Genomic DNA, 8,910 nt, shown 5'->3' on the forward strand with positions numbered 1-8,910 from the left:
GAGGGATGCACATGGAGGCAGCACATGCTGCCCAAAACCAGAGCCTGGCTGGCCAGAGCCACATTCTGGTTGTAGGCCAGGCTCCCAGATGCAGGAGTGATGTGGCTGTAGCTTCTCTGTCCCCCGGGGAAGGATAGTGGGGCCAGCACAGTTGGTGGCCCCAGCCTCCCCTACCCCACCTGGGGTAACCTGCTGCATGCCATATGGCACATGGCATGGGCATTCCCCAGGGACATCTAGCATCAGCACACCTTGTGCTGCTGCTAGTTGTCCTTGAGGAATCAAATGTATGCGCTCATCTGGATGTGGCCATTGAGAGCTGACCTGCCAGTGGCTTTGGTATAATTTTGTATTAACATTTGTGTGCTTACATCAGTGATTCTCAACTTTTCTGGGCTTGAGGCAGCCCACTATAACTTCTGAGAATTGAGTGGCATCCAGTTTCAAAAACTAATTTATAGATTACAGTACTTACCTCCTTGCAAAGGGAATGGAGGATCATTTAGGTATGGACAAGCCTGACCCTGCGCTTATCTGCTTGCTTTATCTGCTTACCACCTTTCACCTGCTTACAAAATCTGATCTTGTTAAATTGCAGACTAACCCCAAACAGTGAACAGAAGCCAACAAACAGTGAAAACAGTAGAAGTAGCGGAACCAAACATGCATAACAATTAGGTTATGCTGATGAAGAATACATTACCATTACACAATATAGAAAGTCAAACACGGAGAACATAAGCAAAGTTACAGTTATATACTGAAAGTGTAAACTGGCATTTGATGTGAAGATAGGGAATCCATCTGGGTGTTTGAGTAGTATGATTTAAGAGCACTGAAATGTGAATGGAGGTGGTCTTAACTGGCAATATGCCTGACTTTTTCAGATTAAATAGATAGGAAAGGGGCTTTAGAGTGATGCTGTAGCCATGATGGTTTAGGAAATGTACAAGAGGTAAACATCCTTTTATGATATCTCTTACAGGACCAACTGTATAATTGAGAGGAAAATTAGTGCTTTTGAGCACAAACTATCCTAAAAAAGATACCAAGCCAGAGACATACTTTGTAACTAGGCAGCAGATCCAAACTTTCTGCTAAAAAAGCCTGACGACATCTATCAAATGCAACAAGAAAAGGTGGAATCAGCTTACAATAAGGGACACCTAACAGAGAGCATGCAAGAAAGGAGACCTGAGGAAAGGCAGTTTGAGCTCAAAAGCTTGTTTAAATTCTCTCCCAAATATACAATTAGTAGTAAAAGGTATGACAAAAAACAAACAAACCTTGTTTATTGATAGGAAATGCATGGGACATTAGCTTCAAGGTAATGGTGGTTTTTTGTTTTTGTTTTTTTCCTGAATGGCTCTCATACACCTACATAAGTGGAGAACTTGGAAAATAGTCACTAACTTATATGACTGACACTACTTGGAATGAACTACACTAGTTGATGAATTTATTACTAATGAGTAACATGATCACCTTCACTTTTGCTACTGAAAGTTGTGCTGCATCATTTTTATACAGTTTCAGTAAAGTCTGTCTGTAGCTACAGAACATAAAAGTACATCTACAGTGTACCTTTTACTTCCCCCTCCCGCCCCCACAGTAGTTTAAATACATATACAATTAGCTTATTTTGATTAAGCTACCATGCCCCCATCCCTATCTCTTGGCACAATATTAGCATACTAATTAAACATATTTCCTTAGCAGTTTTGTTATGACAATAACAAAATACCAAACATTTTAGCTGTACAGCAAATCCACAGCAATAAATAGGCAAAGAGAATCAGAGACAATGAGAGAACTCAAGGTAAATAAGGAAGAGTTTAAACCATTTGAATGCAAATGAGAGAAACAATGAGAACCCGGAAGCAATAAATGAATATTAGAGAAAGATTAAAGAAAACTATAAGGAACAGAGAGAAAGAGAAAAGTAGCTATTTATTTAGCAGTAGTAAAAGCTTGGTCTTGGATTTAGTCAAAGTTGCAGTATGGTCTTCTATTTCAGAGGCCTGACTACCTAATTTTCTGAAGTCAAAGAGAAACGTCTGAGTATATATGAAGAGATAATCAGGCTGCAGAAGTCCACAATACCACCAAATAATTTGTGGAAGTAGAATAAAGATAGATGTAAGGTTTTGGAGAAACCATCCCTCCCTCTGCCAAAATGCAAGTTTTTCTTTTGCTAAATCTAGTTATAAGGGACAAGGAGGATGGTGTTCTCAATAGGCTATAATGAATCTGGTTATATGTTACCAAGCACTATTCACATACAATAGTCAGCATCTATTTCCTAATGTAAGAGATAAAGCTGGATTTCTAGACATCTCTGAATTCAGAATTATCTTGGCCACAGCAGCATGCAAAAAGTAATTTCAGAATGAAACTGCATGTGATAAACATTAGTCAGTTCAGCCTTAGAAGAGAAAAGGAGCAGAGCAGCACTGCAGCAGTACTGCCATAGCAAAATAAGCACAACTGGGCCCCTTCTTCACTTAGGTGTGTGCCTAGTTTGACTATGCATTAATATGGCTCTGTTGGACAGTCCTAATTGTCACTCAGGCCCCCTCTACACATTACAGGTATTACACAATTAAGTGGTTAATTGTATAAGGAGCCGCTTGGCTGAGGCTTCCTGTCCATCTGCCCAGAGTAATGTGGAAGAAGGAGCAGCAGTCACTGCAGCTGTAGGCAAGGGAAGCAGAAGAGACCCACCAGCCCCAGCCAGTGTGCAGCTTCTAGTGGAAATGTTTCTGGTGCGGCTGCAGCTGCCTGGGTGCTGCTCTGCTCCCTTCACCTCCCAGTGACAATGTGAGCCTGGCTGGCTGCAGCCTCACTGGGAACAGCCCCACCAGAAGCCATGAGCTGGCTGGGGCCCTGGCCCGGGCGCAGGCCCGGGCCCAGGCCAGGACTGGCAAGTGTGGGTGGGAGTATGGCACTGGCTGGCCATGGCAGGGCTCATCCCCATGTAGAGCATTGCAGGGGCAGCTGCTGACTGGGCAAGTTCTGTTGTATGCATCCCCCACCTCCCTCTCACCCCCAACTGGCAGACCCACCCCCCAACATGCACATTCGGCCCCCTCCACGCTCCCATACTCCACCATCCCCTCCCCATACCTGTGGCTGGCTCCTGGGTAGACCCCCCCAACATGCAAATGCCCCCTCCGCACACCCACATACACCCCCCTGCTGCCACCACACCCTCCTCCCCTGCTCCCACAGGGCAGGATGTTCAGGTTGCGGATCACGCCTGTCCTGGTCCAGAACAGTGCTCCCCACACATTCAAAGCCCCATAGAGAGTTTTGGTGAGTTGTTGTGGGGGGCAGGGAGGTGCTGATTGAACCCACAACAGCTTATAAAAAGTCCCTATGTGGCCCTTGGGCCGGAATAATTGCCCACGCCTGCTCTAGGTCCTGGCAGCTGGTGGATGCAGCTATCCTGGCAGTGCACAAAACCCCTGGGGCTATGGGGATTGCAGCAGCCATGATCCTCCAGTCCCAAGGGTTTCACACACACTTAGGGTAGCTGCATGGGGTGCCCCGAAGGCTGGGAGCCTCTCAACTGAGCGGGCTCCTAGCCATGGGGACTTGTTTCTTCCCACTGCAGGGCCTGGGATTGGGCTCCCTCTGCACTGACAATAAGACACAATAGGATCTAATGCAGAATCCCATCATTGTACTTCATGCTATGTACATGTGGCATGGCAGGAGGCATGATTGTGTGGATCCTGCATTAGATGCCATTGCATCTTTACCTGCATGTGTAGAGGGGCCCTTGCTTGTCCCTATTTTCGGCATCACAACTGAACTTGTTGCAAATAAATTGCAACACCCTTCTCTTGCTTAACACAAGCCAACATAGATGTAAGCATATGAAGTATGATGTGGAGAGTTTTACCATTCAGATTTATACTTAGCCTTCAAACTCTGCCAAGAATGTGAACTCCAAGAATGTTTTCCATCTGGAGAAGAATACAGCAGTCCTTCTGAACATATGGTACCTCCCTGCTGGAGCTGCTTCTACGTACCATGAGAAATTTTCTTACTTTTCTTATTTTCTTATTTTTCTACGTACCATGAGAAATTTTCTTACATAGAAGAAATGCTTCTATGTACTTGAGAAATTTCTGAAATACTGGAAAACCATAAGTGTTCTTCATATCATAAAAGCAAGAAATCACCCATGTAAGAATAAGCTAGAGAAAGATGGTTAGGCATGTTAGTCTGAAGTCATACAGAAAGCAGGGTAGAGATGCACCATATATCTTATTCAGGGATGCATAAGCTTTCATGAGCCTGAACTCACTTCATCAGATAACATGAAAGGACAGTCTATCAAAGAGAGAGCTATTTGCAAACAAAAGGAAAAGTATGAGCTAACCAGTGATGAAAACTCTAACCCTAAATGTTACGTGTACAAAGCACTGGGTTGCATAATTATCTTCATAGATATTACTAAGGATCATTGTGTCACGCCTGTCCCTATTTTAGCACATGAAAAAGATGACAACGCTAACACTCTCCTCTATTTCCTCTCAATGTTTGCATTATACACTAGAAATCACTTACCTTTTAGAAGATTTTCCTCTTTTTACAATGCATGGAACACTTTTGAAGAATCAGAAAGACTTATGGGAACTGGCAATGATTTTTTGTTTCTTGTAAAAATTGACTTAGTTAATATTACACAATTTATGATTGGAGGATGATGAGAGAATGTATAACAAATGGAATTAATGCTAGAAAAACAGCCTCATGAATGGAGTCATTCTTGGATGTGAAAGGAAAAGGGTTACGTAGTTTGGCAGGCACTGGAAGGAATATGCATGTGTGTGTGTATGTACATTTTTCCTTTGCCACATTGTTAAAGTAGAGAACAAAAGAGCCTACACTCCCCTCCCTATTGCTTGACCCTGCCATGACTGTCTCCCATTCCACAACTGAGTGGTGCGTCACTTTGCTTGAACTGAACAAGGTGAAAGCAGTACCACCAGCCTCTCGCTTGTCTGAAACCTTTGCTTTTGAAGGAATCCACTGCACGGTTTCATTTAAAACTTCCTCTGGGTTTGAGTAAATTGAGCAGAGAAAAAAAATTCTGTTTTTCAGTTGCCTTTTAGCTGAACAAGGACAGCGATACATTAATCTTTCAGTTTACAGTTTTAGTTCTTTCCTTTTCTGTGTACGTGTAAGAATAAGTTAGAGATATAAACACACATACAGGTTTCCCTTGTTTTATGCAGGTTCTGTATGTGCAAACTCACTCTTATGCGATGACCCTTTTTATACCAAAAATTCATTATATGCAAGGTAAATTCACTCTTATGCAATTGGTGTAGTGGAAGCCCTCAGTCAGCTGTTTTGTGCACTGCATTGTGGGAGTGATGCACACCAAAATATAGTCTCCAATGTGAATCTGTGCCTCCCACTTGTCTGTGACACGTGTTTCTGTAGTTGCCACCCCCATTATGATAGTGCCCGGTGCTTATGTGTACTGTCTGCTGCTGGTAAGCACCAAAACTGTCTTGTAAAAGTGGTAGAAATGGGTCTGGGGGTCAGTACAGTTGAGGTCTTGGAACATTTCCCTATTTGTTACATTGTAAAGTGGGTTCCTTTTATGCCAGTGGTCACCAACCAGTCAATTTCGATCCACCGGTAGATCTTGGAGCCTCTTGTAGTTGATCTGAGGCTAAGGTGGGGGGCTGAGTGCCTGCATGCATGCGTGCATGTGCATGCCCCAGTTCAGCAGGTCAGTCTGTGGGGAAGGGAATGGGTGGGGATTAGATCAAGGCCCCCATGGTGAGGGACAGTGCTGGAGAGGCAGGAGCAGGGATAAGTTGAGTGAGGCCCCATCTGGGTAGGATTTACCTGCTAGGGAGGTGCACCCCCAAATAATTTTTTCTCCCTCTGCCTCGATCTGTCACCTTGCTTCCCTCCCCACAGGCTTACCTGCTGGGTGCGGGAGGCAGCACACAGCAAATCTTGGGTTGCTTTTAAATGCCAAAGGTGATCTCTTACTTCAAAAGGTTGGAGACCACTACTTTATGCGAATTCAAGTTATGCATCATTTTCCGGGAACACATGTACAGCATAAAGCAAGGGAAACCCGTATATATACATATAAACCTGTATATATACATATGCACACACACACATGCATACAAATATATATGAAACAAATTGTGAGCAGGCCCACAACACACGACTTAAATTTTACCATGGCTAATTGTAAACTGAATCAAGGAAGTTCTTCATAAAATAGGACAACTTTCTAATGAAATATATTCCTCTAATTTTATTACCAACAGCAAAGGCAGAAATTTTAGGGTATGGAATATGTCTATTCTCCATGGTAGCTTGCCCCATTTTTAATTAGGGGCAAAGTATCTCCTTCTTACTGCTGGTTGGGGGCCCAGGCAATTGTTACGGAACAGCTAAAGCACATAAGGTCACACAGTAGTTTACTTTGCTCATGTAGCCATATTCTTGGTTTTTCAATTAGCATCAGTGTTTCAAGAAATCAAACACAGTTTTATTCCTAGCAGGTAAGTGGCCTGTTATGCTACCTTGGGCAAAACTTTACATTTCATTGTAGATTTATTTACCTTGGCTTATTCTACCTATTAGATTGGAGGCTCCTGTGCAGGTCCCAGCACTGGTGAATGCCTGTACGCACCATTCTTGATGGGGTGCAGTGAATGTCTGTAAACACCCTGTGTTGTATGTGGGTACTTACAACTGCCATATTTAGATCAACATAACCAATGTTAGGTCAGTCTAAATGTCTGGGTGTGCAGGCATTTACCAGGCCTAAATTGCCTTAACAATGGTGTACCTGCTCTAAAGTTAGCTCACCTCAGGAGGTGAATTTAAGACTGACCTGGATTAACTTGATCTAAAATGGATTAACCTGGTTTAGTGAATGCCTCTATGCATTTACAGTTCATCACCTGGGCTAGAAAAGCCCAGCTACTTGCCCCAGCCCTGGGGCTATGCTGTTCCTATGCCCATGACCCTGAACCAGCTATTTTTAACTTCCAACTATTTTTAGCTTCTGGATAGGGCAACAAGCCCCCCACGGACCCACCAATACCCTCTACCCTGATCCACCAGTTCCCCTGGACCTGGCAAACCCTCCCCCACCCAAGTTCCACCAGTCCTTGCCCACACTCCAAATTACTTACCCTCAGGTTGCCTGTGTTTCTCCCAGAGGCGAATGTCTATACCTACTGCTCCTAGTTCAGGTTTAGGTGTCTTAAAGTAAGCCACTTAAACCTAAACTGGGTCCCATAAGTGCTTGCTCACACTCTGTGATGTCTAGCAAGGCATATTGCGTATTGCATAAAATAATGGTAGCAACACTCTACAGAAATTACATTTTGTGTGTATTAAGATATTACAATTCTGGTCTACTGTTGCCAACCCACATAATACAATTCATTTCCCATTTTATATCCTGTACAATATGTATAAGTACAATATGTATAGGGAATCCAGGATAATCCAAGGTATAAGTACTCTAGCAACAATTTTCCTTTACAATCTTAGCCACTGAGAAAAATGTTCTATGAGGTATTAAAATGAAAACCTAAAGCAAAAATAAAGTGTCAAAGTGTCAATTCAGCCCGTGCTTCACTTATCTAAATATCTCATTTTATTCTAAAGCTTAGTCTATCTCATTCAGAGAGCAGCTGGAAATCTTTCATTCATTGGAAAAACAAAAAGGCATGAGTCAAAACAATCTCAATGTCTTTTATTCTTTTCTTATATTGTCTGGGAGCAATTTTCTCAAGATTTATAATTTATTTGTCATCTTTTTTTTCAAAATCTTGACCTGTGCAGGAAGAGAAGAGAGACCTTTGCTTTAAAACTGAAAAACATAAACAACCTTGGAAAATGAATTTTTTACTCTTTTGATTTCACAAACATTACATACAAATTTTAAAGAATATATTATTGCTTAGATACTTAAAGATAAAGGAATGAGCATTGGAGCCATGTCTTCTGCAGAAAAAAATACTGGATCATTTGAGCCTGCAGGAACCATATATTAGCTGATTCAATTCAGACAACTAATTATTTTTAACTATTTAAAAAGAAGACAATGGGTATGTCCACTTGTAAATTTATGCATGCCTAAACTTAATGCACATTAGCCTAAGGCGACAGACTTAGGACTTGGCATACTGACAGGCACTGCTGCTGCCAGAACTTCCATTCCAGCTCCAGTATCTGCACCTTGAAGAACAGCACCCACCACTGCTTCTTCTTGGTGGCATCCAGTGGCAGTGCAGGGCCCTGTGGGCTTGGCTCTGGTCCACTTGGTTGGCATACAGTGTTAAGGCACCTTAAGACATCTACAGGTCCCTTAAAGCATCTTAATTATCCGTGCCTAAAACCTATACCTGCCTTAGCAGGCATCAAATTTAGGCATGATTAGCCTAAAATCACCATTTTGAAGGCACATTAAGGACATGGGTCTATATGTGTGTGCCCTTAATGTGCCTTTAAAATAGTAATTTTAGGCCAATCACACCTAAAAGAGGCATGTGTAGACATGCCCAATATATACAAAAAACACCAGGTGTGGGAACCTTTCCCAAAATGTTAAAGCCAGCCTCCACACAACAGTACAAAGTCCATTCTGCCAAATCAGTAAGAGACTCCAGAATAAAATAAAATCCAGAAATATTCTCCTGTATCGCACAAATATTAGTTCCAAGTGTTTTCCCCCTTTTCCCAAAAGCCTGAGCAAATACATAGACCCTTCTGTGTGCTCTATATATTATCAAGTTTGGGCTACATCACACCAAATAAGGGAAGTACCATTATTTTTAATGGTATTTTTATTTTTAGGCTAATGGTAATAGTATTTTTAGTTTTAGGCTAATCATGCCTAAATTT

At 42.3% G+C, this 8,910-nt stretch overlaps 1 long non-coding RNA gene across 1 annotated transcript in view; it reads right to left on the minus strand.

Annotated features, from left to right (window-relative positions):
• Positions 1-166: 166 nt before the first annotated feature.
• Positions 167-8,910, minus strand: part of LOC109304355 — a 10,491-nt gene continuing 1,747 nt past the window's right edge. The window contains exons 2-3 of the long non-coding RNA XR_002099372.1: positions 3,047-3,052; positions 167-179 (exon numbers count right to left, since the gene is read on the minus strand). This is a non-coding gene — a long non-coding RNA (uncharacterized LOC109304355). The remainder of the gene's footprint in view (positions 180-3,046; positions 3,053-8,910) is intronic.

Source organism: Gavialis gangeticus, unplaced genomic scaffold (assembly GCF_001723915.1).
Source record: "Gavialis gangeticus isolate Ggan-Ray unplaced genomic scaffold, GavGan_comp1, whole genome shotgun sequence".
In the NCBI taxonomy this organism is placed as follows: Eukaryota; Metazoa; Chordata; order Crocodylia; family Gavialidae; genus Gavialis; species Gavialis gangeticus.